At 35.0% G+C, this 22,679-nt stretch overlaps 1 long non-coding RNA gene across 1 annotated transcript in view; it reads right to left on the reverse strand.

The window, feature by feature from the left end:
- LOC143054702 (uncharacterized) overlaps positions 1-22,679 on the reverse strand; it is a 107,171-nt gene that overhangs the window by 20,468 nt on the left and 64,024 nt on the right. The window lies entirely within an intron of this gene.

Raw genomic sequence — 22,679 nt, forward strand, 5'->3', positions numbered from 1 at the left:
TCTGTCATTACTGGACATCACATAGCCTTTGATTCTCTAAAAAAAATGATGTCACAAAAGAAAATGTCTGACGCCACAAAGGAAAAGTGATTGTTGTATTACGTCAATAGTTCAAGTGTCGCAGATTCCTAAATTTAGCGAAAAGGTCTGTTTCCGCTCGTCAGTAGTAGATAAGATTCCGTTTTTTGAAATGTAACGCCCTCCCTCGTTTGAAAAATCCTGGACCTGCCCTGAGTCTTGTATATTGAATGCTGCATAGAAACATTCCATTTAAAATATATGAAAAGCCGGGGGGGATTATACCTTGTAAAAGACCCCCCCCCCCCTAACAAAAATTTCAGGCAAATTTCAATCTCTCACGTGCCAAATTGTGCCAGCATTTCCTCAATTTTACATATTAAGACAACAAAAGACCCATCAGAACAAATATGGGCACCCTTCAGATATATTTTGAGCCAATCGGGCCTAAGAAATGGATTTTGATATCCTCAGAAAAAAAACATCCACCCCTTTTAAGATATAAAATGACTCTGAATTGTCCAATGTAATAGTACTAAATGTGATCATGTGAACAGTTTTCTTGAAAGAAAACAAACAAGAGGCTGTCACAACGACAGCAAACCGGATTTATTAACATTTATTTGTGTCCTGGTAATATCACAAGAACCATTACTGATGAATGGTGAAATTCAAAGAGAAAATCGTCAATATCAAATTTGACCTCCATTTTGTCATCAGTATCAACATATTAAAATTTGAAAAGCTTAGATTGAATGGTTCATGAGTAAATATAACCCTATCACTTCGTGAACTTCGCCACGGGTTACATTAAACAGGTCGGGACCACTACCTTATATGGAAATGCATAAATTAGCATACTTATGTTCTCGCACATGTAATTGTTTATTAACATGTGACGCAATTTATTTTTACCTAGGTTTTTGACCAATCCACTAAATGAGTCACAATGCATGATGGACTACTACATGTTTGCAATCAACCAAGAACACGTGTTATTTACTGAAATACAACACATTTTTTCGTGCAATGCGGGATTCACAATTTCGCTTAGTTTTTCATTTTGTGTATCCTCATTTATAGTTCGTTATATAAAGTATTACACCCATGCTCAGATTAACGAAGAGTTGTTTCTATGCGAAGAAAAAAGGGTTTGAATTACCCGATATATAGCCATTAACATGTTTGATGATGGCACAGAGATTTCATGTATTTGTCCACCAGAAGCAACGAAACAACAGCGAAAAAACACAATTACCCATGAGACAAACTTACTGGTGTAAAGTAAGCCGTCGATAAAATGCAGCCGGTGCTGATATTCAAGAGTACAGCAATGTTCGTATAGATAATTAAAGGCAAATGTGGGATCCGACCTTGAATTATGTGTTCGTAAAAAAGGTGAAGAAATATTTACATACATGGCAGTGTTAAATGGCAGTGTTAACAAAATCTATAAGTATTTTTGTTGGTCTCATTTCAGTATATGGGACTTCCAAACTGTTCCCTTTTTTTGAAGGTAGTGAAGTCAGCAACTGTAGTTTCAGTTTGTTCTTTTTTTAACGGGCTCGGACAATTGCCAAACTGAATAAAATCATTACAGCTGATTTCTTAAACCTGCAAAGTAAAACTTTGGTTGGCTTCACTTGCTTGCTTTGTTTGTATAGTTGTTTATACAAGCTTTGAAAATAAGATTGACATCTTTAAACAATACATATATATAGGCATAGTTTAACTTGTATATTTTATATTTTGTACAATATACAAACAAAGCAAGCAAGCTAACCAAAGTTTTGCTCTACATGCATTAGGAAATAAGCTGTAATGATTTTATCCATATGTATGTGCGACAAGGTGGAAAATTTGATATGTTTTGTGAAAATTGCAGCGTTGGATCTATAATAAAAAAGAAGATGTGATATGATTGCCAATGAGACAGCTGTCCACAAGAGACCAAAATGACACAGAAGTTAACATTTATAGATCACTGTACGGCCTTCAACAATGAGCAAAGCCCATACCGCATAGTCAGCTATAAAAGTCCCCGATATGACAATGTAAAACAATTCAAACGAGAAAACTAACGGCCTTAATTATATAAAAAAAAATTTGAACGAAAAACAAATATGTAACACATAAACAAACGACAACCACTGAAATACAGGCTCCTATACAATATATTTATTTTTGATGGGATAGATTTCTTGTCCTTTTATATATTTAATTGGGCCTTTTTTTTCTTCTTTTTTTTGTTTGGGTTGTTTTACAAAAGTAATTTTGGGGTCATTAATAGCTTACTTTTCAGCATCGGACCTATGACTGCTTACTTTACTAAATTATGTCTTTGTTGGAAAGATGTCTCATTTGGCATTCATACCTCATCTTCTTATTTCTATATACAAAGTACGTTTTAGAAAAAAAATAATAGGTAATATGGCACCCACTATGATCCAGAGACTTTTAATATTAGAGATATTTTACATATGTCAACAGGACAGCAGCCGAACGATAAAAAATCCTCTGAGGTATATTTTGTGATAAAATTAGCAACAAACGGATATTATCGATGAATGAAACTATAAAAAATGTATTGAGCTATATACCGTACCCGCTCAGTGGCGGATCCAGGGGGCGGGGGTTCCGGGGGATGGACTCCCTTTTTTTGGACGATCAGTGCATTTGGATTGGGACATATGTAGTTGGAACCCCCTCCCCTTTTGTCCAGGGTTAGGACCCCCTTTTAAAATGGCTTGACCCGCCCCTGCCGCTTTCATAACACTTCTTTTTAGCATACTGAATATTATGATGTTCTTACTATTAGTTCAGGTCTTGATAAAAAAAAATACACATTCAGTACAGAAAGAAGTTTTTCAATGAAAGTTTCGTGTTTTTCTAGGCAGAAATGATTTTGCAATGACATTATACAGGTTTAAAAGAGCTCAAATGATTTTCTTACTGGACAGTGGTCACGGTTCAATTCATAACAATGCACAAAACCGGTTCAACTACTTTTGCAAGGCGAAAAAGAAAGTCGAATCGTGAAGCCAATAAACAATATTTTTTTAATCTGAGCATGCAATTGAAGATTACGTTATGTATTTTACATCAAATATATTTGCAGAATAAAAACTTTGGTAATGAGAGTCCCAGACAATATATTAATTGACTGTTTTCCCACTAATTCCACGTGTTTTAAGTAGTAGTTTACTCGTAGTAGCCCACAATGCATTGTAGTTCATTGAGTCGATTGGTCAGTTTTTCAAGGCCATATTGGCCTTGTGTTTTGGAAATTACTATGCAAATATATTCTGACGTCAGAAAATCTAGAGTTCTCGACCTGTTAAAGTCTGTAGGTCTATAATTCACTTTGGCTGCTTTAAACGCAAGCCCGTATAAAAATATATACAAATTTAGTCACAAGTTTACAGTTCGAAAGCTAGGGGAAGACTGCCCCAGCAACAGTTTACAAAACATAAATTTATTCAAAGATAAGGGTATTAAAACATTATAAAACACAGTGTAGATACTATTCTGTACGCTATCCGGAAGTTGCGATTTTCGAAGCGAGAACTTTTTGGATCACATTCTAAATTTGTTGGATATACTGTATTAAACGGTTAGATGTTCATCTGGACATTGCTTAATGATTAATTCATCTGATATCGATATTCACAAATAGTTTATAATTAAATTTAGCACATTCATTATTCGTTTCTATGCCTTAATCAAGAGATTTTCAAGTGCATCACTAAGGAAAATCAGTCGGTGAACCTAAAAACAATCTTTTTGCACCCTTACTGTACAAATTAACGTAAAAACCAGACTTAATTAACTGAATAAAGTATATTTTAAGTGGTGGTAAAAGTTTCAGCTAGATCTTTGAAGCCAGAAACAAGACAATTACACTTGTTTGAATTTCTCACTGTACGATCAGTCTTGCTTGAATATTTTGAAACTGTATGATCAGTCTTTATTTCACTGTATTCGAGTGGTGATTTCAAGTTATGTACGATACATTAGAAGATGGCATTTTTCTAAATAACACAAATGTATTTCATTAAATTCACATCCTATGGTGGCCGGTTAAGGCCATTTCGCGTTTTCGCGTTTTCGCGTTTTCGCCCATCATATTATATAGGGCGAAAACGCGAAAACGCGAAATCGCGAAGTCGAAAACGCGAAAACGCGAAGTCGAAAACGCGAAAACGCGAAAACGCGAAAACGCGAAAACGCGAAGTCGAAAACGCGAAAACGCGAAGTCGAAAACGCGAAAACGCGAAATATTTTTTCTTTCCGATTTCGCGTTTTCGACTTCGCGTTTTCGCGTTTTCGACTTCGCGTTTTCGCGTTTTCGTGTTTTCGACTTCGCGATTTCGCGTTTTCGCGTTTTCGCGTTTTCGCGATTTCGCGTTTTCGCCTTTTCGCGATTTCGCCTTTTCGCGTTTTCGCGATTTCGCGATTTCGCCTTTTCGCGTTTTCGCGATTTCGCGTTTTCGCCTTTTCGCCTTTGTTTTTTAGGTTCTTTTTTTTGGTTTGTGTAACAAAGCAAAAGTTTCCTTAATTGTTATTTGACAGATTTTTATTTACATGGACCTGTTCTATAGGAAGAAAGTAATTAGTATATAGGAATTATTACAATATTGTCATATACACAAGGAATGATTATTTTATTAGAGGTATTTGTTTTAAGGTTGCACCAAAAAGGACATTTTAGCAGTATTCGTTAATTATTTTTTATACTATTTCTTTATTTGAAAAAAAAATGCTTGCATTTTATGGAAGAATTTTTAAGGAAATAGGTATGTGCATTATATTTTATTTTAATACACAGGCAAACTTGCCACAGATGATTCTCACATGATGCCCTTTTTATATAATTTTTTGCTTCAAATTTGTTATTTTGCATATGATTTTTATGTGCATCACAATCATTTGCACATGAGGGATTCTACACAGAAATATCTTACTGACAACAAAAAAATAATATTATTTTCCTAAATAATATTAAGATTCAACACCAAACATAGACTATACAACACAAGGAAAGTTGAAACATTTGATTCTCATATGATAGCGATCATATGGGAATCATATAAAAAGGGCATCATGAGAATCATATGTAAGTGTTCATAGGAAAATTATATGATTCTCGAATGAGAATGAGAATCATATGAAAATGCTCTCCTATGATATTCATGTTTGCTATCATATGATAATTATATAAAAAGGGCATCATGTGAGAATCATCTGTGGCAAGTTTGCCTGTGTATTAAAATAAAATATAATGCACATACCTATTTCCTTAAAAATTCTTCCATAAAATGCAAGCATTTTTTTTTTCAAATAAAGAAATAGTATAAAAAATAATTAACGAATACTGCTAAAATGTCCTTTTTGGTGCAACCTTAAAACAAATACCTCTAATAAAATAATCATTCCTTGTGTATATGACAATATTGTAATAATTCCTATATACTAATTACTTTCTTCCTATAGAACAGGTCCATGTAAATAAAAATCTGTCAAATAACAATTAAGGAAACTTTTGCTTTGTTACACAAACCAAAAAAAAAGAACCTAAAAAACAAAGGCGAAAAGGCGAAAACGCGAAATCGCGAAAACGCGAAAAGGCGAAATCGCGAAATCGCGAAAACGCGAAAAGGCGAAATCGCGAAAAGGCGAAAACGCGAAAACGCGAAAACGCGAAAACGCGAAAACGCGAAAACGCGAAAACGCGAAAACGCGAAAACGCGAAAACGCGAAGTCGAAAACGCGAAAACGCGAAGTCGAAAACGCGAAATCGGAAAGAAAAAATATTTCGCGTTTTCGCGTTTTCGACTTCGCGTTTTCGCGTTTTCGACTTCGCGTTTTCGCGTTTTCGCGTTTTCGACTTCGCGTTTTCGCGTTTTCGACTTCGCGATTTCGCGTTTTCGCGTTTTCGCCCTATATAATATGATGGGCGAAAACGCGAAAACGCGAAAACGCGAAATGGCCTTAACCGGCCACCATAACATCCTGAAAACTTGTTTTAGCTTACTACATTAAGTATAAGGATGTTTGAATGTTGCTAAAATAAGAGGAAGGTTTATTGTTTATATAAGTTTCAGAAATGTCCTCCGTTATACTTAAAATTGTACAAACACACAGATTTAATTGTTATATAAAAATGCATGTATTTACAAACATTCGAGGCCGTACTGTAGCCTATAATTGATCACCGTTCCTTCTCTTTGTTTTGGATGTAGATCTGTCTCTTTCACACTCAATTGTACACCACTTTGTAAAGCGGTGGTTTAAAGTGATAATAAAGTCCGTCTTTCCGTTCGTCCTTTGGACCGGTACAACATGTTTCGCCGGTTTTGTCAGCGCATCTCCTCATAAACCACTTAATATACATTGGGGTTTCCAGACATTTTTAAATGGAGAGGGGGTCCAATCCAGGAGAAAAGAGGATTCCTAATATATGTTCCCATACAAATGCATTAATAGTTAAAAAGGGTTTCAAACCGCCGGATCCCATTTTTCTTGAATACGTCACTGATATAACTATTAATTATTTTTCCTCGTATTCCGTATCATAAATGATAATATAAAAAAGAAGATGCGTTATGATTGCCAATGAGACAACCGTCCAAAAGAGACCAAAATGACACAGAAATTAACAAATATAGGTCACCGTACGGCCTTCAAAAATGAGCAAAGCCAATACCACAAAGTCAGCTATAAAAGACCCCGAAATGACAATGTAAAACAATTCAAACGAGAAAACTAACGGCCTTATTTATATATAAAAAAAAAAAGTATTTCAAATTTTATTAAAAAAAAATTATGGGGTTTCTTTATATAAGATACGGACTTGAACATTGCATTATATGGGGGCACCCATCAGGTATTTCCAACCGTGACCTCCAAAACCAATTGTTAAAGTTTTCTAAAATTGCTCCATTTTAATCAATTAATGTATTATGAACCTTCTTTTTCGAATTTTTGGTAAAAATACTTTTGATATTTCTATATCTAAAATACGGACTTTGTCATAGCCTTATATTGGGCGTACCTATTTTATATCCACAACTTTCTTCAGACACTTGTCATAACTTAATGAATCGTTTTCAGATTCCTTATCATTTAATTCAATTGTGCACCTCTTATCTTGTTTTTTTTCGAAAATTCAGCAGTTAAGGACTTTTCCACTACCTTATTGGGTGGTATCCATTTACGATAGGCAACTTTCAAAAACTTACCATTTAAGAATTGAATGCTTCTTTTTGTAAATTTATTGGGGTGTAAAAGCGTTGACCGAAGTACATTTTGTATGAAGCGCGGAAGCGCTTCATTCTAAAAATGTGCGCACGGTCAACGCTTTTACAACCCTATAAAGTTACAAAAAGAAGCATTCAATACTTATAATTACATTTTTTAGCTATGATCATGAAAACACGAATTTTATATATTTTTTATTTAATTCACCTGTGCACTTTATTGTTGGACCACGTGTTATCATGAATGAAAAGTTGTATTGAGCAATGCAACTGCTTACGGAATAACATGTGATGTACAGTAAGCCAATCAGAATAAAGTATTATAATGAAACATACATCTAATGTTATTATATATTAATAAAACTTTCTCATATTCTTTATTAAATGATGCCCCTGTGCACCTATAATTTAGTTTTTTTTGGTGGTTTATTATTTTTCGAAAACATGGAGTATAGAAGTGGCGGGGTATAATTTCGTTAATCCTTTCCTCAATACCTATTTTTTAAACAAAGCTTTCTCTATCTATTTTGTGTAATTTTAAAAGAGACAAGCTTGATGTATGTTATCACCAATTGGTCAACGGCAGACGGTGTAAATAGTCTATAAAAATGTAATAGCTAAACAGATAACTGCAACGACACACCAATACAAAGTCCACAAGCGAATCATGTATTGCTTTTAAGGCATTTGATTTTAAATAAGACTGACGGAACAAAAATATAATTATTTTGTCGTCTACAAAAATCATCAGAAATATATTTATTTTGTCGTCTACAAAAATCATCAGAAATATATTTGTATTGTCTGATGAAAGAAATTACACGTTATAGTTCCATGGACAGATCATAATATAACATAGACATGTATATACCTTCAAATTGCCGTTTTTTTCTCTCTTCAAAATCACGACTGGTCATACAGACAAAAAATCTGAAATCGCTTCTAGAATACGGTCAGTTTTAGACTGATCGTACAGTAATTTATTTTGGGATCCTCAAGGAAAACATATTTTTTATTTGAAATACGAAGATTCTACTTAAATATGGTAAGAATATTGAAACAGTATATATTTAACTGTAAACTGATTCAAATATTTGCAATTAAAGATTATTTGCTTTGTACTACAGAGCAAAGTTGTCCATCGATTTCACTTTTTTCTATGAAGTTGGTGTGATGCACACGTATATTTTATATTCTAATGCATGTTTTTGTTACAGTTACTCATATTTATGATGCTATACATACATTGAAGATGTGCAAAGCACTTTATAGATATAGGAGTAAACAAATGATGAGAAAAAGCACCGAAACAAAACCGTTCTGTTAGCCAGTTGGAAATCCTCGCTTCGAAAATCGAGACTTCCGGATAGCGTACAGAATAGTATCTACACTGTGTAAAAGGTTCTCATAAAATATAAATATAATTGTCCAATCTTATGTAATAATAATAGGTTTATTGTCCTCCGGCTAAACTTTATAAAATAGCGATAATTGCTTTTTGTAGTTCAAGTGTTAGATACATGTATTATCTCTCACACTCTTGACAGCCGTCGGATTAAGTTGTAAAATAGTAAATCTATAATCTCTTTGGATATTTGAAATAAGAAACATTTAAAACAAGAAATATTCAACCATGTCAACTTAAAACTAAAACGAGAAATAATCAATTTAAAACGAAAGTTCATATAAATATTCAAAACGAGAGTTCATTTAACTATTCAAAACGAGAGTTCATATACATATTCAATTCAAAACGAGAGTTCCTATAAAGCACTTTGCAAATTATAGTAAAAGTTCCCAATGTCACTTTTCTTCCGGTTATATTCTCCACTGCTTTCCCGAAGTGCTCGTCCCGAGCACAAATTGCTACATTCGTATTTGGGTTGGTAATGTTATTTCATCTATGGGTAATTCGTCTTAGGTAAACCGTCTTTGGGTAATTCGTCTTTGGGTAATTCGTCTATCGGTAATTCATCTTTCTGGTTGCTGAAAGTGTGTACATACTGAAAACATCACGAACATAGAAAATGCACATATTGGACCTTTTAATAGATAAATACAAAGGGGGTATGTGGAGGGGGATAAACATAAATATACTAGATATTCTGAGGAGGTGGACTACTGACATAAGTATACTATACTCTAAGGAGGGATACTACTGACATAAGTATACTATACTCTGATGAGGGGCCTGGACTACTGACATAAATATACTGAAATATCTAAGTATCTGAGTATACAATGAATTGCGGAAAAGGGGGGGAGCAATAATGATCATTGGCCCGTTAAGAATCATAACAAACTACACTATACTGTCTTGAAGGTTTTCGAAAACACTATCAAGAATTTAAACAGATAATCAAATTATCAGTGGCTATTTGTACCTTGTAAGCAGGTTTTGATAAAACATAATAATGCATTTTTCTGACATGTAGTATACAGGTCGTCACTCCTGTACACCCATGTAAACAAGAACACAAGATAGGTGACGAGTCCACCTTGCACTCCTGTTTCGGACCAAAATTGTATTCTAAAATGATTTTGTTATTCCACTGATAATCTATGTATTCATATAGAAGCTCATACGTGTAAATTCCACTACTTATAGTATGGTGCGTGAAATGATACAAAATAATAACGACAACTAGACAATAATTGTGGTTATTTGGTATACTATAGTCAGTGATCTTTGTTCAAAGTTACAACCTTTACTTGTGTAATACACTAGGTTCTAGGATACAACAAGGATACACAGACTTTAGCTCAATTTATTTGTTATTTTCCTACTGCCAGTGACAAATATCTCAGAAAAAAGAATGGATAGTCATCTAAGAATAATAATGTGTTCTTAATAAAAAGGATTGTGAATGTGAAAATGACAAAAAAAAATAGACATTTTTCATTTAGTTGATTATCTAAGCTTGATAAAAATACATGTACTGAAAAAAAATTGACCGTGTGTATTATTATCGTTATCCGAGTGTCGTTTTCGCTTATTTTTACTTTGACTCTGAGCATGAAAGTGTTGGATTAAATTATTGGGTATGTTGTTTGATGGTTCCCATGTATTTTGTGAACTACTATAACCTCGCCATTTAATAAGATATTGCTTAATGTTGCCTCGTTTTCTACACTTAAGCATTCTTTCGACATCATAAATGTCCTGTTGAGGGTTTGGATTTTGTGACGGTTGCTTATCTTTGTGTAATTGTGTTGGATCATTTTGATTATTTTTCTCTACTTGATTTTGTGTATGATTGATAATTGTGTCATTGACCCTGTCAAGGATTTCAGGCATATCCATGAGTTCCTCTGGGTTTAGGTCGTGATCCTCATCTACTTCATCGGGTGGGTTCGTGGGTTGATTCTTGGGGTCGAGATACTTCTTCAATCGATTAGCGTGCACTGGAGCCTTCAATATTTTATTGTCAGAAGCTTTGCGCAAACGGTAAGTGTATTCGCCTATGTGTTCCGCAATGTAATATGGTCACGTCCATTTTCGTTGGAGTTTGGGCGACAACCCAACTGGAGTCCGTGTACAATAAAGCCATACTTTGTCCAATATGAAAAACGTGGATTCCTCTACGTTTTTGTCGTGTTGCGTTTTATACTTCTGTTGTGCAGCTTCAATATTTGTCTTGGCTATTTTTCTGGCATGGGTAAGGTTATCAACAATTAACTTTAGGGCTGAATCTGCATCTTTGCTCAGTCCTTTTGTAGATTCTGGGATTAGAGCAATGTCTATCGGATTTCGAGGTTCCCTTCCAAAGACCAAATAATATGGACTATAGGTGTAACACCACTAATTCAGGCCCGGCCAGAAAGCACATACCAGAAAGTAGTACATATTTAACACAAAATAGTTCCTACGCATGGACATAACTTTCAATATATTTAGAATATTTTATTAATTTTGGTATCAAATGAAAGCTGCATGACTGGTGATCATTGCAGAACAATTTTTGACTGATAAATTTGAATAATAAAAAAATGGCATGAAATTTAAAAAGGAGGGTACATTTTGCCTTTTTGTCAGATCGGAAGTACCTGTTTTGGTACATCCGAAGTTCCGGGGACCAGTTCTTTCTTATATGCAATGTAAGGTATGTTGATTTTTTCAGTACAGGACACCAGAAGGTGTTGCTTTGACATGCAATGATTGTCACTTGATTTGAACTTAAGATAAAAGAGCTGTGACCACTCGAAATTGAGGAATTTAACATAGAAAGCAATGGGGCCATTAATTAGTGGTGTACTTCCTATACTGTGTTGACTCGGTTTGTATCGTGTTTCTAAAAGCCATCGTAACACCTTGTTAATAGTCGGGCCATGTCGTCTGGTTGTCATGGCAATACATTCGCAGAGATGTTGCTAATGTACGATTCTGTCGTTCGGTTGCTGCATTGCATTCTGGGTGATAGGATGACGTATTGAGCTTAGTGATCTGGAAAATTTTACAGATTTCTTTTACGAGGTTCGAAGTGAAGTTTTTCCCTAAATCTGTAAGAATTTGTCTACAAGGACCATATCGGCATATAATTTCGTTGTACAAGACTCTTGCAGTTTCTACGGATCCTCCCGTTTTAAGTGGAAAGGCTTCACACCATTTCGAGAACGGACATACTACTAATAAGATTTGGTTGAAACCACCTGTTGACTGTGGTAGGTTGCAAAGAATGTCCATGTGTATTCTTTCAAACACGCCTGTTACCGGAAGAGGCTGTAATGGTGCTCTTTTAGAGTGTGGATTCGTTTTGCCCTGTTGACATTCAATACAGGTTTTCACATAATCTTCAATGTCTGAGTATATTCTCTTCCAGTAATACTTCATTCGGATGTTGTTGTAAGTTCTGTCAATACCGGGGTGCGCTGCAATAATTGCATCATGGTACGATAAAAGTACGTCGTTACGCAATGACTTCGGTACAACTAATAATTTTATTGTTTGATGACCCTATCTGATAAATGTCCTTTCCCTCTTGGATAGTAATGGTGAAATAGTATACCATTAGAAACAACGTAGTGATTTGACTCACGAACTATAACATCAGCTTTCTTTTTGTTTTGGGGTAACGTGTTTTGTTCAATGTATTGTAGCATTTGTCCTGCTTCTTCGTCTTCATTTTGAGCTGCTTGGATTCTACCCTGGGTTAGGTTTGTGGTTTCGATCATCATGAGTAATGGATCTACATTACGATATTGATTATCTGCTTCAGTGACTGCCTTAATTGCCGATACTGATTCATGTTTTGATTCGTCTGAGTGTTCTGACTGGACTGGCTGGATGACTGAACTTTGTTGATTGGTTTCTTTTCTGGATTGATCGGTTGCTGTATATGTAGCCTCGATTTCGTCTATACTGAGAAGACGCTGACGCTGGTTTTCTGGGTGCTGAATTCTGGAGAGGAAATCTGCGCATACGTTATCCTTTCCGGGTTGGTAGTGAACCTCAAAATTGTATGTCTGAAGATACATGGACCATCTTGCTAAACGTCCGGTACTCTCTTTAATGCGATGAAGATATTGCAAAGCTATATGGTCAGTATAAACATGAAATTTGTTGTTTGCCAAATAAACGTGGAACTGCTTGATAGCTACAACTAGTGGGAGGCATTCTCTGTCTTTAACGTCCCATCTTTGTTCTGGTTTTCGTAGCATACGTCCGCCATACGCAATAACTCGGAGTTTCTTGTCATTGTCATGTTGACCTAGAACATATCCTATTGCAGTACCACTTGCGTCAGTATGTAAAATAAACTCTTTATTGAAGTCCGGAAATACTAGAATAGGAGCTGAAGTGAGTTTTGTCTTGAGCGTTTCGAGCGATCGTTGACATTCGTCTGTCCAATAAAATTGTTGATCTTTGTGTAGCAGTTGATTGAGCGGAGAATTAATTTTGGAGTAGTTGTGAATGAACTTTCTGTAATAATTGCATAGTCCAAGGAACATACGTACTTCGTTGACATTTTTCGGAGCTGCAAAGGAATGTACAGATCGCTGTTTTCTCTGGATCTACTGCTATGCCTTCTTTGGTGATAATGCCTAAATATTGGACTTCTTTGCAAGCGAACTGACACTTTGACGGCTTCAACTTGAGGTTGGCTTCGATTAGTTTGTCAAATAGGGCTGCTAAATGACAAAGGTGTTCTTCAAAGTTCTTGCTGTAAATAAGAATGTCGTCTACATAAACTAATGCGCTTTTCCAGTTGAGATCCCGGATTACTTCATTCATTATCATGTTGAAGGTTGCAGGTGAATTTGCTAGGCCATATGGAAGTCGGTTGAACTCTTACTGACCTCGATGTGTCATAAAAGCAGTCTTTTCTTTGGATTGTTCATCAAGTTCCAGCTGCCAGAAGCCTTGTATCATATCACAGACGCTATATGTCTGCGCATGCTTTTCTCCAAGTGTATCTAGGACATCTGAAAGATTCGGGAGCGATTGTGTATAGATTTTCGTCAGACGGTTTAGTTTGCGATAGTCCACACATACTCTCTTCTCGCCATTGGGCTTAGCTACTAGCAAGATGGGGCTGCTCCATGGTGACATGCTTTTCCGAATGATACCTTGTTCCTCCATTTCGTCCAAATGTGTATTTATTTCTTCCTTTGTTTTAGGGGTAGTCCTGTACGGAAATTGTCTGACTGGATTTGCATCGCCTGTATCAATGATGTGTTTGCCTATTTTGGTACAGCCCAATTCGGTTATATCTTTAGCAAAAGCTTGCCTATATTGCCCTAACAGAGTCAATAACTGATATTTTTGTGTTTCGCTTAAATCGGATTTTGAAAGATCAATATCCATCTCGGTAGCATTTTTGATATAATTATTTCTAGAATTTGAAGCTTCGCCAGTTCTGATACTATCTATAAACTCAAAATTTTCTTTTAATTCTCCAAATTTTTTATAATCTTGAATTTTAATAAAATTTCCAACTATAGTATTTTTTTACAACGTAATAACAGCATTTGTAGGATTTAAGATTTCAAATACAGAAGTGTTTGTATTAAGCACCGTGCTCCCATAATATTGTGTTTGCCAGCAAGTGAAAAATTTGGTTCAATCACTCCTGATGTGTTTTTGCTAAAATTTTCTATTTTTACAGGAAAAATAACTCTATGTCTTGGTTGACTAACATCAGATAGCACACGAACAAAATTGTGGGTGTGATCCCGATCTTGGCCCTGACTTAAAGAAACTTCTGTCATTCCATTTTGTAATGATAAAACTTGTTTGGAGAAACTTATCTCAGCCTTTTGATCATGCATGAAGTCTCGGCCTAAAATAAGTGGCATATTGACATCATCCAAAATATAAAAATCGTGAAATAAAGTAAGCTTTCCTATTTCAACGGGCAGTGTAACTTTGCCTAGCACTCTGATAAAATTGTCATTTACACCACGTGCAAATCTGATTTATCTACAGGGTAAGGTTTGTCTACTTGCAATGACTTATAAGTATTTGTATTTATGACCGATACTACTGCACCGGTATCGACAAGAGTATGTATAACCGAGGAACCTATTCTAACATTCATTTTACAATCGGCTCTTGAACAGCCTGTATTTGCAAAAAGATTAACAATATTCTGATTAGGGGGGGGGGTTATTTCTAGAATTCATAAACCTGCTTTTGATTGAAAATTATGGGATAGGTTGGACTTAGCACTACTTGGATAAAAATTTAATTTGTTTCTCTGAAGCCTTTTATTTGGGGGGGGGGGGGAGGGGGGGGGGGGCGTTTCTGTTTTCTACAAACATGATTAAGTACATTGACATGTATTGGGAGGACGTAAAATTGTGCATTCTCAAAATGTTCGTAACTATGGCAGTATGTATCACACTTACCATCACTTCTGGGTTGGATCTGTGGTGTAGGATTGTCCTCTATAGCACTGGTGACTGGTTCTGGTCTCGATACTAGCTGCATGGTGATGTCTGCTAGCAAAGCAGCATCTATGGCCTCACTTACGGAAAAGTTTTGTTTAAGACCGGTTGCGGTGACAAACGGAACAACAAACTCTGGTCTAAGTCCACGAAGAATAAATTGTTCCATCATTAGCGTTTGACCTGCTAGAAAACACAGCCTTTCGATCCTGGATATGAACTGTGAAACGGTTTCGTCGTCTTTTTGTTTTAAATCGGCCGCATCTTTCCAAAATCCAACTTTTTCTATACTTTTTCTTCCAAAACGCTCCTTGAATTTACGGAAAAGTTTATCTTTGCTGTTTCGGTCTTCGGCGTCGAGAAGCATATACCATGCTAAAGCATAATTGTCTATAAAGCATGTAAATGCTCTTGTGGCTTGCACCTCATCCCACTTTGAAAATTCGCACATTAGTTCGTAGCGCTGTATCCATATGTCAGCGTTTTCTGTTTCGAACGCGTAAAAATGTTCTAATTTCGGTAACTCCATTTTTCAATTTTCGTATACTGGGACTAGTTCATAAGTAAAACACTCGCTTGGCTGCAAAGGTTACGGTAATCGTGGAATCCTTCCCAATTATAACCCCGTGAATTCCCGTGAATTCCCGTGAACTTTTGCACGGGTTACATTAAAGTCTGTATGTCTATAATTGACACTTTGGCTGCTTTAAACGCAATCACGTATAAAAATATATACAAATTTATTCACAAGTTTACAGTTCGAAATCTAGGGGAAGACTGCCCCAGCAACAGTTTACAAAACATAAATTAATTCAAAGATATAAGGGTATTAAAACATTATAAAAGGTTCTCATAAAATATAAATATAATTGTCCAATCTTATGTTATAACAAGAGTGCACACACTGAAATGTCTCGCCTTCTATACTAATCATTGATATTATGTTGATAGTCCTAAGTATAAAGTTTAGCTTTATTACAACTGTCACATAAACTTAACATTAACCAAGATAACTAAACAAAGACCAATGAACCTTGAAAATGAGGTAAAGGTCAGATAAACCAAGCCAGGCAGACATGTACAGCTAACAATGCTTCTATATATACAACATACTAGAACACACCCGCGAAATCGCGGGCATTCAGAGCGTAGTTTATAGTATGTAAAGTGTTGTCGGAAGAATTATGTAAAATATTGAATGACTGGAGAATTTTAGCAAAAGTATCAATTTTGGTTTTCTATCAATTTCAATATGAACATAATACATTTAGTGGGGAATTTCAGCAAAAGTATCATAAGTCATAGGTTATTGGGGACAGGAAAATGTTTTTGTATATCCCTCCTCCTTTATTTCCAAAATTCCCAATTTTTGGTTTTCTATCAATTTCAATATGAACATAATACATTGAGTATGTTATGAACATTTAAGTAAGGAGCCTGTAATTCAGTGGTTGTCGTTTGTTTATGTGTTACATATTTGTATTTCGTTCATTTTTTTATTCATCAATAAGGCCGCTAGTTTTCTGGTTTGGATTGTGTTACCTTGTCAGTTCAGGGCTTTCAATTTTAAGTTTAATAATCGATCCATGGTGGTCATTGATATAGTATACAGACCCTCTCTATTTAATAAACTATGTGACCGCCGTGGATAATCTTGAAAATGATAGCAGATAGAATTCTTAAAATATAGTATACAGAAAAACGCAAACCGGAAGTCTAATCAGACTTAAAATTTCGTCCAATGACGGGACAATATCCGGATGCCTTTTTTTCTCGTTTTTCTCCCAAAATAACTCAATCTGAATAATCATATGAATGGATGACAAATGCGACTATGCACTGTTCCTATAGGACACAGAGGCGTGTTGATTAATTTATTGTGTAAAGAAGAGAAGCGACACCAAAAATGAGGTCTTCTCGTTTAATAGTATAGATATAGTTGACCCATTACTTATAGTTTAAGAAAAATAGAACAAAACACAAAAATTTAACACAATTTGTGCAATGAACCGTGAAAATGAGGTCACGGTCAAATAAAACCTGCGCAACTGACATAAAGATCATAAAATATTTCAATACACCAAATATAGTTGACCTATGGCATACAGTATTAGATAAAAAGACCGAAACTCAAAAACTTAACTTTGACCACTGAACCATGAAAATGAGGTCAAGGTCACATGACATCTGTCCGCTAGACATGCACACCTTACAATCATTCCATACAACAAATATAGTAGACCTATTGCATATAATATGAGAAAAATAGACCAAAACACAAAAATTTAACTATAACCACTGAACCATGAAAATGAGGTCAAGGTCAGATGACACCTGCCAGTTGGACATGTACACCCTACAGTCCTTCCATACACCGAATATACTAGCCCTATTGCTTATAGCATCTGAGATATGGATTTGACCACCAAAATTTAACCTTGTTCACTGATCCATGAAATGAGGTCGAGGTCAAGTGAAAACTGTCTGACAGACATGAGGACCTTGCAAGGTACGCACATATTAAATATAATTATCCTATTACTTATAATAAGAGAGAATTCAACATTACAAAAAAATTGAACTTTTTTTTCAAGTGGTCACTGAACCATGAAAATGAGGTCAAGGACATTGGACATGTGACTGACGGGAACTTCGTTACATGAAGCATCTATATACAAAGTATGAAGCATCCAGGTCTTCCACCTTCTAAAATATAGAGCTTTTAAGAAGTGAGCTAACACCGCCGCCGCCGGATCACTATCCCTATGTCGAGCTTTCTGCAACAAAAGTTGCAGGCTCGACAAGAATAGGATTATTGTCCTCCGGCTAAACTTTATAAAATAGCGATAAGTGTTAGATACATGTATTATCTCTCACACTCTTGACAGCCGTCGGATTAAGTTGTAAAATAGTAAATCTATAATCTCTTTGGATATTTGAAATAAGAAACATTTAAAACAAGAAATATTCAACCATGTCAACTTAAAACTAAAACGAGAAATAATCAATTTAAAACGAAAGTTCATATAAATATTCAAAACGAGAGTTCATATAACTATTCAAAACGAGAGTTCATATACATATTCAATTCAGAACGAGAGTTGATATACACATTCAATTTAAAACGAGAGTTCCTATAAAGCACTTTGCAAATTATAGTAAAAGTTCCCAATGTCACTTTTCTTCCGGTTATATTAATACAATAACGTGAATGGAAACGCCATTTTACGATCTTTCAAGAACCATAACTCCTGAACAGTAAAAGTCAAAATCGTCATTATTGAACTCTGAGAGTACTATATAGTAGTCTCAGTTGAACTAGACCTATATTTTGTCATCAGTAACAACATATTAAAATTTCAAAAGCTTTGGTTGAATGGTTCATGAGAATATGTTTTGTCATTCAGTTTCTTCATATTTAACTAAATTCCACTATGATGATTTCGTAATGCTAGTCATGTTTACTGTCGAATAATGATACTATTCTTTCATTTTAACTGTGGAGCGAATCATTAGTATTGTATATGCGGTGCATTTTCACTGTATAATTATTTATTTTTTTTATCTATTACAGCTCATTTCTTTAAGCATGTAGAGCAAGACTTTAGTTGATTTGCTTTCTTTTTTTATTGAATAATCATTATGATAACACCCAATTTAATTCAAATATTAAAAATACAGGTTAAACTATGCCTATTCATATTGTTTAAAAATGTCAATCTTATTTACAAAGTTTGTATAAACAATTATACAAACAAAGCAAGCAAGCCAACCAAAGTTTTGCTTTACATGCATTAGGAAATTAGCTGTATTAAAGCCTTAATTTAGCCGACTTGCTCAAATAATAGACAAAGTAAGAGAAAGATTTGATAAAATTTAACTTACGGATAAAAGTTTGGTTTTAAAACACTCTACTAAATTCAATAGAAATAACATTTATTTCAAATGTATTCCATTTAGTTTCTTATAAAGCGTATAGAGATCTTTATCCTTATTTTTTTTATCCATTTCCATGACACTTCACCACTAATTACGTACATCTTGATATAGATTGCACCTTTGTTTTCCCGTTTAAAAGGTTTTACACTGGAGCCCTTTATAACTTGTTGTTCGGTGTGAGCCAAGACTCCATGTTGAAGACCGTATTTTGACGTATAATGGTCTACTTTTATAAATTGTGACTCGGATGGAGAGTTGTCTCATTGTCACATACGACATCTATATGGCTCAAAAACGAAACGAGACGGGATAAAAAGGGATGAAAAAAAATCTACGCTACTTTTTTAATATATTTATAATGGGCTTTATATGAGTCAAAATAGAGTAAAATAGTGGGTCGCATTTGGGTATAAGCGTCACGCCGGATTGCCGATTTTTTGCAAGCGTGACAGGTGAAAGTCAAATGATTGTGTAGAGAAAAACGGGAAATGAAGTCTAGCGGGACACGGATAATTACAAAAAATTAGAACTGCATAGTATAAGCGGGATACGGGAATCTGACAAAACAATAAGCGGAATACGGGAATCTGCCAAAACAGTAAGCGGGATCCGGGATCAGAACCCCCCAATGAGACCCCAGAAAAAGATATTTTTGTATATTCATCCTATTGTTACAGTCATGCCTTCAATAACAAAAGTATCCGATGCATGCATTTTTTCATATTTTTGGTACCTTTTTTAATTTTGTGGCGTCCAAATTGATAGACAAAAATCCTTTAATATAGATATTTGGAATTCGTTGACATGCTGAATCTGACCATGTATCAAGTTTGGGGATTTTTTGCCTAGTTGCTGAAATAGCCCACATAGAGTTCCAAAGGGTCTAAAATCAACAAAAATGAATTGTAGCATGCATTTCGTGTACAATAACCCAAATGTGCATGGTTTTACCTCTGTGGTAGTATCCATTCGCGGATCTAGAATTTTTCATAAGTAGGGGCCCACTGACTGCTTAAGAGGGCCCGCTGCTGTCACGCTCCAGTGATTCACTATATAAGTTAAAATCAAGGAGAAACGTAATCTGAAGAATACAATATGACATTTTGAGAATCGCTTTTGTTACAAGTTTGAAAAGCTATATATTTGATGAAGAATGAATGAGGAGTTTGTATTTCAATTGGAAAATACATGTATCATAAATCCTAGTCATCAACATCATTTGTTGCAAGTGCATTTATCACATAATTCTACAATAAAAATTCCTCGCATCTTTGAAAATTCTACATTAATAATGACTGCACTAACAGTGATAATTTATCGCATCTATAGTTAAAATGGATCGCTTTCAATAATCGATATGCTATATTATGATGCCTTTATAACACTTATTTGAAGTTTAATGCTATGTTTGTATATTATAAAGACATATTGCAATGAAAATATGTTAAAACTTAACTTAAAATCCTTTAACTTGATATTTTCAAAACGTAAACAAATACAGTGTTCCCATGATCCTTTATTCTACAATAGACATACCCGCATATAACAGTAAAAATGAACTAGCTGGATTCGCACTTTATATACACTGTAAATCGTAAATAAACGTTGTTTGTGGTAAATTTATGTGAGTATAACACAGAAATGCACAAAAAAAATAATTCAAGCAATTAAAAAAAAAGAAAAAATAAGGGATTTTGAAATAAGGAGGAGGGCATAAAAAATGTCCTGTCTATAAGTTCAATGACACTACGGAAGGCGCCTGCTTCAAAAAATAGTACTCTAGATAGATGCTGATTTTCTCTTTACTAAGAATTTTATTTCATGTCAATGTTGTTTACTTTTTTAAATATTTTTTTTAATTATAACAATGTTTAACTATATCTCAGAAAAAAACGAATGATTTGTGCCTAAAGTGTTAATTGTTGTTTTCAAACTCATAAGCAGAAAACAAACTGACAACATCATGGCTAAAAAAGAAAAGCCCATAGACAAATAATAACTTACATAAAGACAACATAGAAAACTAAAGACTGAGCAACCCCATAAAATTGAGGCTGAAATCAAGTGTTCCCGAAGGGTAAACAGACCCTGCTCCACATTTGGCATCCGTCATGTAGCTCATGTTAGTACACATCTGGTAATAAGTCTAATTCGGTAGCCAGGTCACATTCAGAAAAATAATTTATATCTAGGTCACATGACTGGATCCTTCAAATGTTATAATCAATGGTACGTTTGCGTTTCCAATGAATAAGGAAGTTATGTTTAATTCTTGTTAGGTGGTCTTTTAAATAGGTTTAACTTTGACAGTAATGTACGCTACGTTTTGAAAGAGTACTGATACCTAGGTCCGTTAAGCAACGGTTCGTGTAAGCCTTTTGTACGATTGGTTCGACCCAAAGCAAGGGTTCGTGTGAGCCTTTTGTACGATTGGTTCGATCCAAAGCAAGGGTTTATGTGAGTCTTTTGTACAATTGGTTCGACCCAAATCAAGGGTTCGTGTGAGCCTTTTGTACGATTAGTTCGATCCAAAGCAAGGATTCGTGTGAGCCTTTTGTGCGATTTGTAAGACCCAAAGCAAGGGTTCGTGTGAGCCTTTTGTACGATTGGTTCGATCCAAAGCAAGGGTTCATGTGAGTCTTTTGTACAATTGGTTCGACCCAAATCAAGGGTTCGTGTGAGCCTTTTGTACGATTAGTTCGATCCAAAGCAAGGATTCGTGTTAGCCTTTTGTACGATTTGTAAGATCCAAAGCAAGGGTTCATGTGAGCCTTTTGTACGATTGGTCGGATAAAAAGCAAGGAATCGTGTGAGCCTTTTGTACGATTGGTTTGATCCAAAGCAAGGGTTCGTGTGAGCCTTTTGTACGATTTGTAAGATCCAAAGCAAGGGTTCATGTGAGCCTATTTTACAATTGGTTTGATCCAAATCAAGGGTTCGTGTGAGCCTTTTGTACGATTTGTTAGATCCAAAGCAAGGGTTCATGTAAGCCTTTTGTAAGATTTGTTCGATCCAAAGCAATTGTTCATGTGAGCCTTTTGTACGATTTGTTAGATTCAAAGCAAGTGCTAATTTGCTACGACATCTTAATTCCTGTCTGTCAGGTCAAAGAGTATAAGTGAAATATGGATAGTTTTTGTTTTGAACTTTTCAATCGAAATAACAAAAAAGAAATACAAATATGCAGGTTTTCGTACATGAACTTAATTTGCTTGCTTTTTATGTGGAGTGGTACTGATAATTAGTCATCAAAGTTGTCAGGCTTATAATTGAATACGCCAGACGCGCGTTTCGTCCGTCTACAAAAGACTCACAATATTTATACATATAACTAGTATAAAGTTGAAGAGCATTGAGGACCAATGATTCAAAATTGCGTAAAATACGGCTAAAGTTTTAAATAAGTTTATAAAAGATTCTTGGGGACAAGACATTTACCCTCCTCCTCTATCGTAAAAAATTCCATTTTTTTTTTCATTTGAAAAATTTTCGCGTTTTCTTTGTGTGTGTACTAGACGTTACGCGCGATGTTCGCACCTCATTGAAAAAATTGACGTGTTCGGCAAGATACGGGTC

Source organism: Mytilus galloprovincialis, chromosome 12, assembly GCF_965363235.1.
Source record: "Mytilus galloprovincialis chromosome 12, xbMytGall1.hap1.1, whole genome shotgun sequence".
NCBI lineage: Eukaryota > Metazoa > Mollusca > Bivalvia > Mytilida > Mytilidae > Mytilus > Mytilus galloprovincialis.